This window comes from Chiloscyllium punctatum, chromosome 21 (genome assembly GCF_047496795.1).
Source record: "Chiloscyllium punctatum isolate Juve2018m chromosome 21, sChiPun1.3, whole genome shotgun sequence".
Classification (NCBI taxonomy): Eukaryota; Metazoa; Chordata; class Chondrichthyes; order Orectolobiformes; family Hemiscylliidae; genus Chiloscyllium; species Chiloscyllium punctatum.
Genome location: NC_092759.1, coordinates 1,586,287 through 1,600,596, shown reverse-complemented (window position 1 = coordinate 1,600,596; position 14,310 = coordinate 1,586,287). Strand labels below are relative to the sequence as shown.

The window sequence follows — 14,310 nt, the reverse complement described above, 5'->3', positions numbered from 1 at the left end:
AAAGGCTAGGGCTGTTTTCCCTGGAGAGTCGGAGGCTGAGAGGTGACCTTACAGAGTTTATAAAATCATGAGGGGCATGGATAGGGTAAGTGGCCTTTTCCCTGGGGTGAAGGAGTCCTGACCTAGAGGGCACGGGTTTAGGATGAGAAGGGAAAAACTTTAAAGGGACCTAAGGGGCAACATTTTCTTGCAGAGAGTGGTACATGTATGGAACCAGCTGCCAGAGGAATTGGTGGAGGCTGGTACAATGACAACATTTAAAAGGCATCTGGATGAGTATATGAATAAGAAGGGTTTCAAGGGATATTGGCTCAGTTCTGGCAAATGGGACTAGATTACGTTCGGATATCTGGTCAGCATGGACAAGTTGGACCGAAGGGTCTGCTTCTGTGCTGTATGATTCGATAAGTAAGTGCAAAGGGTGATGTTTGCAAACTGTGTAAACATTAATATATAGAGCATGAAGAAGGAGAAATGATTATATTTTACCTTCTTCTTTGGTGCATGAGAGTTCGATATTCAGCTGAGAATGAAGATGAGATGAATGAATTGAAACAAAAATAATTATAAATGGTAATGTTCATTACATTTTTCAGAGAGCAAAACTAATTTGTAATTAATGCAACACTGAATGTACGAATTGCTGAACTGATTATGCTGAAGGTGTAGATTCTGAATTCACTCTGTGCTGATACTGTTAACGTCAATTTCTCTGTCCCACAGGATCGGGTGGTTATGGAACAGGTACGTTCATTCAATTTAATGATCAGTTTTACAAAATGAAGAAATCGGAAGGATGTTGTGCAGCTTCAAAGAGTTCAGAGAAGATTTACAAGGATGTTACCAGTGTTGGAGGGTTTGAGCTATAGGGAAAGGCTGAATCGGCATGGGTTTTTTTTTCCCTGGAGCGTCGGAGGCTGAGGGGTTGCCTTACAGAGGTTTATAAAATCATAAGAGGCACGATAGGGTAAGTGGTGTTTTCCATGGGGTGGGGGAGTCCCAAACTAGAGGGCACAGTTGAGGGTGAGAGGGGGAAATTTACAAGGGATCGAAGGGACATCTTTTTCACATGGGGGTGGTGTGTGTATGGAACGAGCTGCCAGAGGAAGTGGTGGAGGCTGGTTCCAATTACAACATTTAAAAGGCATCTGGATGAGTATATGAATAGGAAGGGTTTAGAGGGATATGGGCCAAGTGCTGGCAAATGAGACAAGATTAGGTTAGGATATTTGGTCGGCATTGAACCAAAATGTCTGTTTCCGTGCTGTACATCTCTATGACTCTATGACCTCAGACGGAGAGCCATGGTCCCATTATCCTGCAATGTGGCACCTACTCTGTGGTTATAAAGAAGTAAAAGAGTGAACCCGCGTCCTTTGAAATTATTGGTCAAGAGATCATTTTGATAGGAGAGAGCACATGACATGAAGATGTTGCAGAAACTTTGTAATTAATGCTGCGTTCAGTGGACCTTAGTAAATACGATGACAATCACCTGGAAATCACAAGCTCTGACCTCTCACTTTGTGACTGCGATAAAGTAGTGACGATGGTGGGGGCAGTGGGTAAACGCGATCATAAACTGAATCTCCCTCCCCAAATACTGCAAACGCAGGAATGAGGGAGAAGTCAAAATAGTGCCCAATCATTAGTGCAATTGTTTGAGATTATGCAGCAGCTCAGAACATTAACATCAAATTAAATGGCTCTATCCCATGAATGAATCTAAATCATAGATTTCCTACAGTGTGGACATTGGCCATTTGGCGGTCCACACTGACCCTCCAAAGAGCAGCCCACCCCTTCCCAACCCATCCCTGTAATCCCGCATTTCCCCTGGCTAACCCACCTAACCTTTACATCCCTGGACACAGTAGCCAATCCACCCTAACCTGCACATTGTTGAAGTGTGGGAGGACACAGAGTGAATGCACAAACTCCACTCAGACAGTCGCCCAAGGGTGGAATCGAACCCAGGTCCCTAGTCCTGGGAGGCAGCAGTGCTAACCATTGAGCCACCGTGCCACCCTTCATAGTTCAAATTATAGGTCATATTACCCAGGGTCCTTCAGCACTACCTCCCAAACCAGTGACCTCTTTGGACAGGACTTACACAGTTCATGGTTGGTCCCTGGGGAGTGCTGTAGAACAGAGAGTCCTGGGAGTTCAGGTACATAGTTCAGTGCAAGTTTCATCACATGTAGACAGGATGATTAAGGAGGTGTTTAGCACGCATGCATTCATTGCTCAGACAATGAGTATAGATTAGATTAGATTAGATTTCCTACAGTGTGGTAACAGGCCCTTCTGTCCTGTCCAACAAACTCACACCAACCCTCCGAAGAGCAGCCTGCCCAGACCCACTCCCTTACATTTACCCCTGACTAATCCACCTAACACTATGGGCAATTTAGCATGGCCAATCCACCTAACCTGCACATCTCTAGGATTTGGGACGTCATGTTGAGTTTGAACAGGATGTTGGTGAGGCCTCTTTTGGAGAACTGTGTCCAGTTCCGGTCACCCTGTTATAGGTAGGATATTATTAAACTGGAGAGATTTACCAGGATGTTGCTGGGAATGGAGGGATGGAATTATAAGGAGAGGCTGGATTGGCTGTGACTTTTTTCACGAGAGTGTAGGACGTTGAGAGGTGACCTTATAGAGATTTACAAAGTCATGAGGGGCATAGATAATGTGAATGGTAGGTTCGGGGATTTTCCCTTGGTTGGGGGATTTGAAGACTCAGGGCATACTTTAAAGGTAACAGGAGAAACATTTTAAAAAGACATGGGGCAATGTTTTTGGTTTGTGGGTGAAACAAACTCCCTGAGGAAGTGATGGATGCAGGCACAGGTACAGTGTTTAAAACACATTTGGATAAGTACATGAATAGGAAACATTTGGAGAGATATGGGTCAGGAGTAGGCAAGTGGGACTATTTTAGATTCAGATTATATTTGGCATGGACAGGTTGGACCAAAGGGTCTTTTTCTGTACTGTATGATTCGATAGGTGATTGCAAAGGGTGATGTTTGCAAACTGTGTAAAACGTAATATATAAAGTATGGAGAAAGAGACATGATTATATTTTACCTTTTTCTTTGGTGCATGAGAGTTAGATATTCAGCTGAGAACAGAGGTGAGATGAATGAATGGAAACAAAAATAATTAAATGGTAATGTTCATTAAATGTTTTAAACAGCAAAATTAATTAGTAATTAATGCAGCGCTGAATGTACGAATTGCTGAGCTGATTATGCTGAAGGTGTAGATTCTGAATTCACTCTGCGCTGATACTGTTAACATCAATTTTTCTTTCCTACAGGATCGGGTGGTTATGGGACAGGTACGCTCAATCAGTTTACTGATCGGTTTTACAAAATGGAGAAATTACATTTGGAATGTTGGGTGCAATTCTGGTCTCCCTCCTATCGGAAGGATGTTGTGAAACTTGAAAGGGTTCAGAAAAGATTTGCGAGGATGCTGCCAGGGTTGGAGGATTTGAGCTGTCATCAACTTTGTTTCTAATCCTCGAAGTCAAGGATGTTGGTCTTCATTCTGTTGATATATTTATGGGCTCTTAATGGTCTCTGAGTGGTTTGAGCTATGGGGTAAGGCTGAATAAGCTGGGGCTGTTACCCTGGAGAGTCAGAGGTTGAAGGGCAACCTTACAGAGGTCTATAAAATCATGAGGGCCATGGATAGGGTACGTGGTCTTTTCTCTGGGGTGGGGGAGTCCCAAACTAGAGGGCACAGGTTTAGGGTGAGAGGGGAAAAATTTTAAAGGGGATTGTGGGGCAACCTTTTCACACAGAGGATGGTGCGTGTTTGGAACAAGCTGCCAGAGGAAGTGGTGGAGGCTGATACAATGTCTAAATTTAAACAGCATCTGGATGGGTACCTAAATAGGAATGGTTTTGGCGGTTATCTGCTCAGTCCTGGCAAATGTGACTAGATTAGGTTAGCATATCTGGTCAGCATGGATAAGTTCGACAGAAGGGTCTGTATCTGTGCTGTATAATTCAGTAAGTGAGTGCAATGGGTGATGTTTGCAAACTGTGTAAAACTTAATATATGAAGTAGGTAGAAGGAGAAATGATTATATTTTACCTTTTTCTTTGGTGCATGAGAGTTAGATATTCAGCTGAGAACAGAGGTGAGATGAATGAATGGAAACAAAAATAATTATAAATGGTAATGTTCATTAAGTGTTTTAAACAGCAAAATTAATTAGTAATTAATGCAGCGCTGAATGTACGAATTGCTGAGCTGATTATGCTGAAGGTGTAGATTCTGAATTCACTCTGTGCTGATACTGTTAACGTCAATTTCTCTGTCCCACAGGATCATCTGGTTATGGAACAGGTATGCTCAATCAGTTTAATGATCGGTTTTATGAAATGGAGAAATGACATTTGGAATGTTGGAATGTTCTGGTCTCCCTCCTTTCGGAAGGATGTTGTGAAACTTGAAAGAGTTCAGAGAAGATTTACAAGGATGTTACCAGTGTTGGAGGGTTTGAGCTATAGGGAAAGGCTGAATCGGCATGGGTTTTTTTTTCCCTGGAGCGTCGGAGGCTGAGGGGTTGCCTTACAGAGGTTTATAAAATCATAAGAGGCACGATAGGGTAAGTGGTGTTTTCCCTGGGGTGGGGGAGTCCCAAACTAGAGGGCACAGTTTTGGGTGAGAGGGGGAAATTTACAAGGGATCGAAGGGACATCTTTTTCACATGGGGGTGGTGTGTGTATGGAACGAGCTGCCAGAGGAAGTGGTGGAGGCTGGTTCCAATTACAACATTTAAAAGGCATCTGGATGAGTATATGAATAGGAAGGGTTTAGAGGGATATGGGCCAAGTGCTGGCAAATGAGACAAGATTAGGTTAGGATATTTGGTCGGCATTGAACCAAAATGTCTGTTTTCGTGCTGTACATCTCTATGACTCTATGACCTCAGGTGGAGAGCTGATGTTAACCATGGTCCTATTATCCTGCAATGTGGCATCTACTCTGTGGTTATAAAGAAGTAAAAGAGTGAACCCGCGTCCTTTGAAATTATTGGTCAAGAGATAATTTTGTTAGGAGAGAGCACGTGACATGAAGATGTTGCAGAAACTTTGTAATTAATGCTACGTTCAGTGGACCTTAGTAAATACGATGACAATCACCTGGAAATCACAAGCTCTGACCTCTCACTTTGTGACTGCGATAAAGTAGTGACGATGGTGGGGGCAGTGGGTAAACTCGACCATAAACTCAATCTCCCTCCCCAAACACTGTAAAGGTAGGAATGAGGGAGTAGTCAAAATAGTGACCAATCATTAGGGCAATTGTTTGAGATTATGCAGCAGCTCAGAACATTAACATCAAATTAAATGGCTCTATCCCATGAATGAATCTAAATCATAGATTTCTTACAGTGTGGACATTGGCCATTTGGCGGTCCACACTGACCCTCCAAAGAGCAGCCCACCCCTTCCCAACCCATCCCTGTAATCCCGCATTTCATATTACCCAGGGTCCTTCAGCACTACCTCCCAAACCAGTGACCTCTTTGGACAGGACTTACACAGTTCATGGTTGGTCCCTGGGGAGTGCTGTAGAACAGAGAGTCCTGGGGGTTCAGGTACATAGTTCAGTGCAAGTTTCATCACATGTAGACAGGATGATTAAGGAGGTGTTTAGCACGCATGCATTCATTGCTCAGACAATGAGTATAGATTAGATTAGATTAGATTTCCTACAGTGTGGTAACAGGCCCTTCTGTCCTGTCCAATAAACTCACACCAACCCTCCGAAGAGCAGCCTGCCCAGACCCACTCCCTTACATTTACCCCTGACTAATCCACCTAACACTATGGGCAATTTAGCATGGCCAATCCACCTAACCTGCACATCTCTAGGATTTGGGACGTCATGTTGAGTTTGAACAGGATGTTGGTGAGGCCTCTTTTGGAGTACTGTGTCCAGTTCCGGTCACCCTGTTATAGGTAGGATATTATTAAACTGGAGAGATTTACCAGGATGTTGCTGGGAATGGAGGGATGGAATTATAAGGAGAGGCTGGATTGGCTGTGACTTTTTTCACGAGAGTGTAGGACGTTGAGAGGTGACCTTATAGAGATTTACAAAGTCATGAGGGGCATAGATAATGTGAATGGTAGGTTGGGGGATTTTCCCTTGGTTGGGGGATTTGAAGACTCGGGGCATACTTTAAAGGTAACAGGAGAAACATTTTAAAAAGACATGGGGCAATTTTTTTGGTTTATGGGTGAAACAAACTTCCTGAGGAAGTGATGGATGCAGGCACAGGTACAGTGTTTAAAACACATTTGGATAAGTACATGAATAGGAAACATTTGGAGAGATATGGGTCAGGAGCAGGCAGGTGGGACTATTTTAGATTCAGATTATATTTGGCATGGACAGGTTGGACCAAAGGGTCTTTTTCTGTGCTGTATGATTCGATAGGTGATTGCAAAGGGTGATGTTTGCAAACTGTGTAAAACGTAATATATAAAGTATGGAGAAAGAGACATGATTATATTTTACCTTCCTCTTTGCTGCATGAGAGCTAGAATTCGGCTGAGAATGGAGGTGAGATAAATGAATTGAAACAAAAATAAGTATAAATGGTATCGTTCATTAAATGTTTTGAAGAGCAAAATTAATTTGTAATTAATGCAGCGCTGAAGGTACGAATTGCTGAGCTGATTATGCTGAAGGTGTAGATTCTGAATTCACTCTGCGCTGATACTGTTAACGTCAATTTCTCTGTCCCACAGGATCGGGTGGTTATGGGACAGGTACGCTCAATCAGTTTAATGATCAGTTTTACAAAATGGAGAAATTACATTTGGAATGCTGGGTGCAATTCTGGTCTCCCTCCTATCGGAAGGATGTAATGAAACTCGAAAGGGTTCAGAAAAGATTTGCGAGGATGTTGCCAGGGTTGGAGGATTTGAGCTGTCATCAACTTTGTTTCTAATCCTCGAAGTCAAGGATGATGGTCTTCATTCTGTTGATATATTTATGGGCTCTTAATGGTCTCTGAGTGGTTTGAGCTATGGGGTAAGGCTGAATAAGCTGGGGCTGTTACCCTGGAGAGTCGGAGGCTGAGGGGCGACCTTACAGAGGTCTATAAAATCATGAGGGCCATGGATAGGGTACGTGGTCTTTTCTCTGGGGTGGGGGAGTCCCAAACTAGAGGGCACAGGTTTAGGGTGAGAGGGGAAAAATTTTAAAGGGGATTGTGGGGCAATCTTTTCACACAGAGGATGGTGCGTGTTTGGAACAAGCTGCCAGAGGAAGTGGTGGAGGCTGATACAATGACTAAATTTAAACAGCATCTGGATGGGTACATAAATAGGAATGGTTTCGGGGGTTATCTGCTCAGTCCTGGCAAATGTGACTAGATTAGGTTAGCATATCTGGTCAGCATGGATAGGTTGGACTGAAGGGTCTGTATCTGTGCTGTATAATTCAGTAAGTGAGTGCAATGGGTGATGTTTGCAAACTGTGTAAAACTTAATATATGAAGTCGGTAGAAGGAGAAATTATTATATTTTACCTTTTTCTTTGGTGCATGAGAGTTAGATATTCAGCTGAGAACAGAGGTGAGATGAATGAATGGAAACAAAAATAATTATAAATGGTAATGTTCATTAAATGTTTTAAACAGCAAAATTAATTAGTAATTAATGCAGCGCTGAATGTACGAATTGCTGAGCTGATTATGCTGAAGGTGTAGATTCTGAATTCACTCTGTGCTGATACTGTTAACGTCAATTTCTCTGTCCCACAGGATCATCTGGTTATGGAACAGGTACGCTCAATCAGTTTAATGATCGGTTTTATGAAATGGAGAAATGACATTTGGAATGTTGGAATGTTCTGGTCTCCCTCCTTTCGGAAGGATGTTGTGAAACTTGAAAGTGTTCAGCAAAGGATGTTGCCAGGGTTGGAGAATTTGAGCTACAGGGGGGTGCTGAATAGGCCTGGGCTATTTTCTCTGGAGCGTCAGAGGCTGAGGGGTGACCTTACACAGGCTTATAAAATCATGAGGGGGCATGGATAGAGTAAGTGGTCTTTTCTCTGGGGTGGGAGAGTCCTGAACTAATTGGCACAGGTTTGGGGTGAATGGGGGAAAATTTATAAGGGACCAAAGGGACATTTGTTTCACACAGAGGGTGGCGCGTGTATGGAACGAGCTGCCAGAGGATGAAATGGAGGCTGGTACAATGACAACATTTAAAAGGCATCTGGATGAGTTCATGAATAGGAAGGGTGTAGAGGGATATTGACCAAGTGCTGGCTAATTGGAACGAGATGAGGTTAGGATATCTGGTTGGCATTGGACGCATTGGACCGAAGAGTCTGTTTCCGTGCTGCACATCTCTTTGACTCTGTGACATAGGACGGATAGCTGATGTTAGCTATGGTCCCATTATCCTGCAATGTGACATCTGCTCTGTGGTTATAAAGAAGTAATGGAATGTACAACCTTCCTTTGAAATTAATGGTCGAGAGGTAAATTTGACAGCAGAGAGCACATGACATGGTGAGAGGGGAATGATATAAAAGAGACCCAAGGGGCAACCTTTACACCCAGAGGGTGGGTACGTGTATGGAATGAGCTGCCAGAGGAAGTGGTGGAGGCTGGTACAATTGCAACATTTAAGAAGCATTTGGATGGGTATATGAAGAGGAAGGGTTTGGAGGGATATGGGCTGGGTGCTGGCAAGTGGGACTAGATTGGGTTGGGATATCTGGTCGGCATGGACGGGTTGGACTGAAGGGTCTTTTTCCATGCTGTACATCTCTATGACATGAAGATGTTGCAGAAACTTTGTAATTATCGGTACATTCAGTGGACCTTAGTAAATACGATGACAGAATGCGCAGAAATCACAAGCTCTGACCTCTCACTTTGTGATTGCGATAAACTGATGATGACGGTGGGGGCAGTGGGTAAACTCGACCATAAACTCAATCTCCCTCCCCAAACTCTGCAAACGTAGGAATGAGGGAGAAGTCAAAATAGAGACTGATCATGAATGCAATTGTTTGAGATTATGCAGCAGCTCAGAGCATTAACAGCAAATTAAATGTGTCTATCCCATGAGTGAAGGCAAATCATAGATTCCCTACAGAATGGATCGCGGACATTCAGCCCATCGAGTCCACAGTTACCCTCCGAAGAGCAGACCACCTCAACCCACCCTATTCCTGTAAGCCTGCCTAACCCACCGAGCATGTTAATCCCTGGTCACTATGGGCAATTTCCCATGGCCAATCCACCCTCATCTGTACAACGTTGGATTCTAGGAGGAAACCCACACAGACACAGGGAGAATGTGTAGACTCTACACAGAAAGTCGCCTGAGGCTAGAATCGAACTCAGGTCCCTAGTCCTGGGAGGAGCAGTGCTAACCACTGAGCCACCATGCATCCCTTCATAGTTCACATTATAGGCCAATAGCCAAGTATATCGCAAATATAACATCATTCTATCCAAGTAGGGAGGGTCTGACGGTTTTGCCCTAGAATTGTTAACCAGAGCACACTGTAAAGTAGTTCCATTCGCTAGCTCAGTAAGGATAAACAAAGTCTACAGCACTATCAATCCTGGCCTCAGGGAACACTTTAACATGTTCATTAAACAGCAGATAGCTCACTCATTCATTGCCCCCGATGGGTCTGACCAAGCATATTGTCAAAGGGAACATGAATAAGTTGGAAATGAAGCAAGTGTTAATGTTAAAATGTGTTAGTGATTGTGGATTGATGCCTTTTTGAAGGGGGGAGTATATTCTCATTTGATTTGATATAAAATCATTAGATATTAATCTGAGAAGGGAGAGTTATTCCTTTAGTACTTGTTTTTAATAAGAGATGCACGCACACACAATTTATAATAATCTGAATGAACCAACTGTTGAAACAATTGTGTTGAACGTGTAAGTTCCCTGTTTGTTTTCTGCAATTTTCACTAACCCTCCCTGCTTCGGTACCTTCCACAGGAAAAGGTTATGGTACCACAGGTACAGTCTTTAATGTTAGAAACTGGTTTTAGAGATTACTGTGTTGTCTACTCCCTCTTTAATCAAGTGAGGCAACTCCAACCAGAATGTTATGAATGTTTTCTCCCAGGTGTCCCACAATACCGAAGTAATCAATTCACAGTGAACACAAGCCGGTGCCAACGCAAAACAGTCCCATCTTTATGAAGAAACAAGTTACAATAATCTAGAATGCTAAACATACTCTCTCTCATCCTATTCAGCCCCTTAAGCTGACAAAACTTCCCAAGTCTCTCATAGATTTACACAGTCACTCGGTCTCTGGTTCTATCTCTACTGCTGCTGTCTCTCTTCCTCTCTCTTGATCCCTCTCTTCCCCTCTCTCTCTCCCTCTTCATCTCTCTATCACTCTCTTCCTCTCTCTCTCTTCAGCTCTCTCTCTCTCTTTCTCTCTCTCCCTCTCTCTGAATAGCCAGCTTGTCTCTCCCCCTTTCCATGCTGGTCTCCTCAGAAGGTCTAAGAGGCTCTAAGAGAGCAGTCTGCAAGTGAACCCTGTTTTTATGCCTTTTTAGATGCTTTGCTGGGAGCTTTCTGTAGTTCTGGCCAATCAGGGAGACAATCCTAACAGTTTGAAACATTGTCAATCATTTAGTTCTCAGTTTCTTTGTGTAGCAGGACCCAGTACCTTTCTGTCTGGGCCCTGCATTGTTTGGTGGGTAAGTTATTGGGGGAATATGTCTGACCAGAATAACTGCTACCTTTTACATTATGCTAATGTCACTAGCCCCCTGCAGCTGCTGTGATTGAACTGTCTGGTGTGTGGGCTTTGTGATTTCAGAGATTTACTTGGCCAATGTACCCAGCATCCCTTGCTGTTTAGCCAAGTTAGCAATTTATCTATGTTTTAGTAGCCAGGAGGTTGCTACAAAGGACAGGGACTGGGCAATAAATGATGTCAGTGAGAGACACACACAAAGTGTCACTGCATCAGAACCCAACGCATGGACAGCAGTTCACCTTGGACAAGGTGATAATGGGGTGAAGTTCCTGCCCTACAACTGACAGCAATCACAAGAGAAAAGGCTTTGATCAAACGTTGTAATTTTCTATAGTCACAGGTGAGGTGTTGGAAGACTGGAGGTTGGCTAACGTGGTTTAAGAAGAGTGGTAAGGACAAGCCAGGGAACTATAGACCAGTGAGCCTGACGTTGGTGGTGGGCAAGTTGTTGGAGGGAATCGTGAGGGACAGGATGTACATGTATTTGGAAAGGCAAGGACTGATTAGGGATAGTCAACATGGCTTTGTACGTAGGAAATCATGTCTCACAAACTTGATTGAGTTTTTTGAAGAAGTGAAAATGTGTTGCTGGAAAAGCGCAGCAGGTCAGGCAGTATCCAAGGAACAGGAGAATCGATGTTTCGGGCATCAGCCCTTCTTCAGGAATGAGGAAAGTGTGTCCAGCAGGCTAAGATAAAAGGTAGGGAGGAGGGACTTGGGGGAGGGGCATTGGGAATGCGATAGACGTAGTCGACGATGCCCTCCACCACATCTCTTCCACTTCCTGCTCCTCCGCCCTTGAGCCCCACCCCTCCAACCGCCACCAGGACAGAACCCCACTGGTCCTCACCTACCACCCCACCAAACCCCATGTCCAACGTATCATCCGCCATCTTTTCCGCCACCTCCAAATGGACCCCACCACCAGGCACATATTTCCCTCTCCTCCCCTATCAGCGTTCCGAAAAGACCACTCCCTCCATGATTCCCTCATCAGGTCCACACCCCCCACCAACCCAACCTCCACTCCCGGCACCTTCCCCTGCAACCGCAAGAAATGCAAAACTTGTGCCCACGCCTCCCCCCTTACCTCCCTCCAAGGCCCCAAGGGACACTTCCATATCCGCCACAAATTCATCTGCACCTCCACACACATCAACTATTGCATCCGCTGCACCCGATGTGGCCTCCTCTATATTGGGGAGACAGGCTGCCTACTTGCGGAACGTTTCAGAGAACACCTCTGGGACACCCCGACCAACCAACCCAACCACCCCGTAGCTCAACACTTCAACTCCCCCTCCCACTCCACCAAGGACATGCAGGTCCTTGGACTCCTCCATCGCCAGACCACGGCAACATGACGGTTGGAGGAAAAGCGCCTCATCTTCCGCCTGGGAACCCTCCAACCACAAGGGATGAACTCAGATTTCTCCAGTTTCCTCATTTCCCCTCCCCCCACCTTGTCTCAGTCAAATCCCTCAAACTCAGCACCGCCTTCCTAACCTGCAATCTTCTTCCTGACCTCTCCGCCCCCACCCCACTCCAGCCTATCACCCTCACCTTGACCTCCCTCCACCTATCGCATTCCCAACGCCCCTCCCCCAAGACCCTCCTCCTACCTTTTATTTTATCCTGCTGGACACACTTTCCTCATTCCTGAAGAAGGGCTGATGCCCGAAACATCGATTCTCCTGTTCCTTGGATGCTGCCTGACCTGCTGCGTTTTTCCAGCAACACATTTTCAGCTCTGATCTCCAGCATCTGCCGTCCTCACTTTCTCCTTTTTTGAAGAAGTAACAAAGAGGATTGATGAGGGCAGAGTGGTGGCGTAATCTATATGGACTTCAGTAAGGCGTTTAGCAAGGTTAAATCTCATGGAATACAGAGAGAATTAAGCATTTGGATACAGAACTGGCTCAAAGGTAGAAGACAGAGGGTGGCAGTGAAGGGTTGTTTTTCAGACTGGAGGCCTGTGACCAGTGGAGTACCACAAGGATCAGTACTGGGTCCACTACTTTTCACCATTTATATAAATGATTTGGTTGTGAGCCCAAGAGGTATAGTTACTAAGTTTGAATGTGTCATCAAAATTGGAGGTGTAGTGGACAGCGAAGAGGGTTACCTCAGATTACAACAGGATCTTGACCAGATGGGCCAATGGGCTGAGAAGTGGCAGATGGAGTTTAATTTAGATAAATGCAAGGTGCTGCATTTTGGGAAAGCAAATCTTAGCAGGACTGATACACTTAATGGTAAGGTCCTAGGGAATGTTGCTGAACAAAGAGACCTTGGAGTGCAGGTTCATAGCTCCTTGAAAGTGCAGTCACAGGTAGATAGGATAGTGAGGAAGGCGTTTGGTATGCTTTCCTTTATTGGTCAGAGTATTGAGTACAGGAGTTGGGAGGTCATGTTGCGGCTGTACAGGACACTGGTTAGGCCACTTTTGGAATATTGCATGCAATTCTGGTCTCCTTCCTATCGGAAAGATATTGTGAAACCTGAAAGGGTTCAGAAAAGATTTAACAATGATGTTGCCACGGTTGGAGGATCTGAGCTACAGGGAGAGGCTGAACAGGCTGGGACTGTTTTCCCAGGAGCGTCGGAGGCTGAGGGGTGACCTTACACAGGTTTATAAAATCATGAGGGGCATGGATAGGATAAATAGACAAAGTCTCTTCCCTGGGGTGGGGGAGTCCAGAACTAGAGGGCATAGGTTTAGGGTGAGAGGGGAAAGATATCAAAGAGACCTCAGGGGCAACGTTTTCACACAGAGGGTGGTACGTGTGAAAAGCTGCCAGAGGAAGTGATGGAGGCTAGTACGATTGCAACATTTAAAAGGCATCTGGATGGGTATATGAATAGGAAGGGTTTGGAGGGAGACGGGCTGGGTGCTGGCAAGTAGGACTAGATTGAGTTGGGATATCTGGTCGGCATGGATGATTTGGACTGAAGGGTCTGTTTCCGTGCTGTTCATCTCTACGTCTCTATGTAGACACTCAGCAGTCCCTGTGAAATATAGTGACTGTAAATATATCAGACCCTGTCTGGGAAAGGTCACAGTGCTGCTCTCGAACTTTGAGATTAGAATAATACAGGGAGGACACTGACAGTGTTGGGTGAATATAGACAGTGGGATAACTCCCCCAGCTAACCATATCACCCAAGATCCTTCAGCACCACCTACAAAACCAGTGGCCTCTGAGGGCAGGACTTACACAGTTAATGGTAGGGCCCTGGGGAGTGCTGTAGAACAGAGAGACCTCGGGGTTCAGGTACATAGTGAAAGTTGGGTCACATGTAGACAGGGTGATGGGAGGTGTTTAGCATGCTTGCCTTCATTCCTCCGTTAATGAGTACAGGATTTGGGATGTCTTCTTGAGGTTGTACAGGATATTGGTGAAGCCTCTTCTGGAGTAACGTGTCCAGTTCTGGTCGCCCTGTTATAGGGGGGAGATTATTAAACTGGAGAGGATTCAGAAAACGATGTCACTGGGATTGGAGGGTGAG

The 14,310-nt window shown here is 44.8% G+C and overlaps 1 long non-coding RNA gene across 1 annotated transcript; it reads left to right on the top strand.

Annotated features, from left to right (window-relative positions):
* Nucleotides 1-3,327: 3,327 nt before the first annotated feature.
* Nucleotides 3,328-6,807, top strand: LOC140492355 (uncharacterized). Its single transcript, XR_011963540.1, has 3 exons — nucleotides 3,328-3,349; nucleotides 4,348-4,368; nucleotides 6,786-6,807. It is a non-coding gene; the product is annotated as an uncharacterized lncRNA (long non-coding RNA).
* Nucleotides 6,808-14,310: the final 7,503 nt, after the last annotated feature.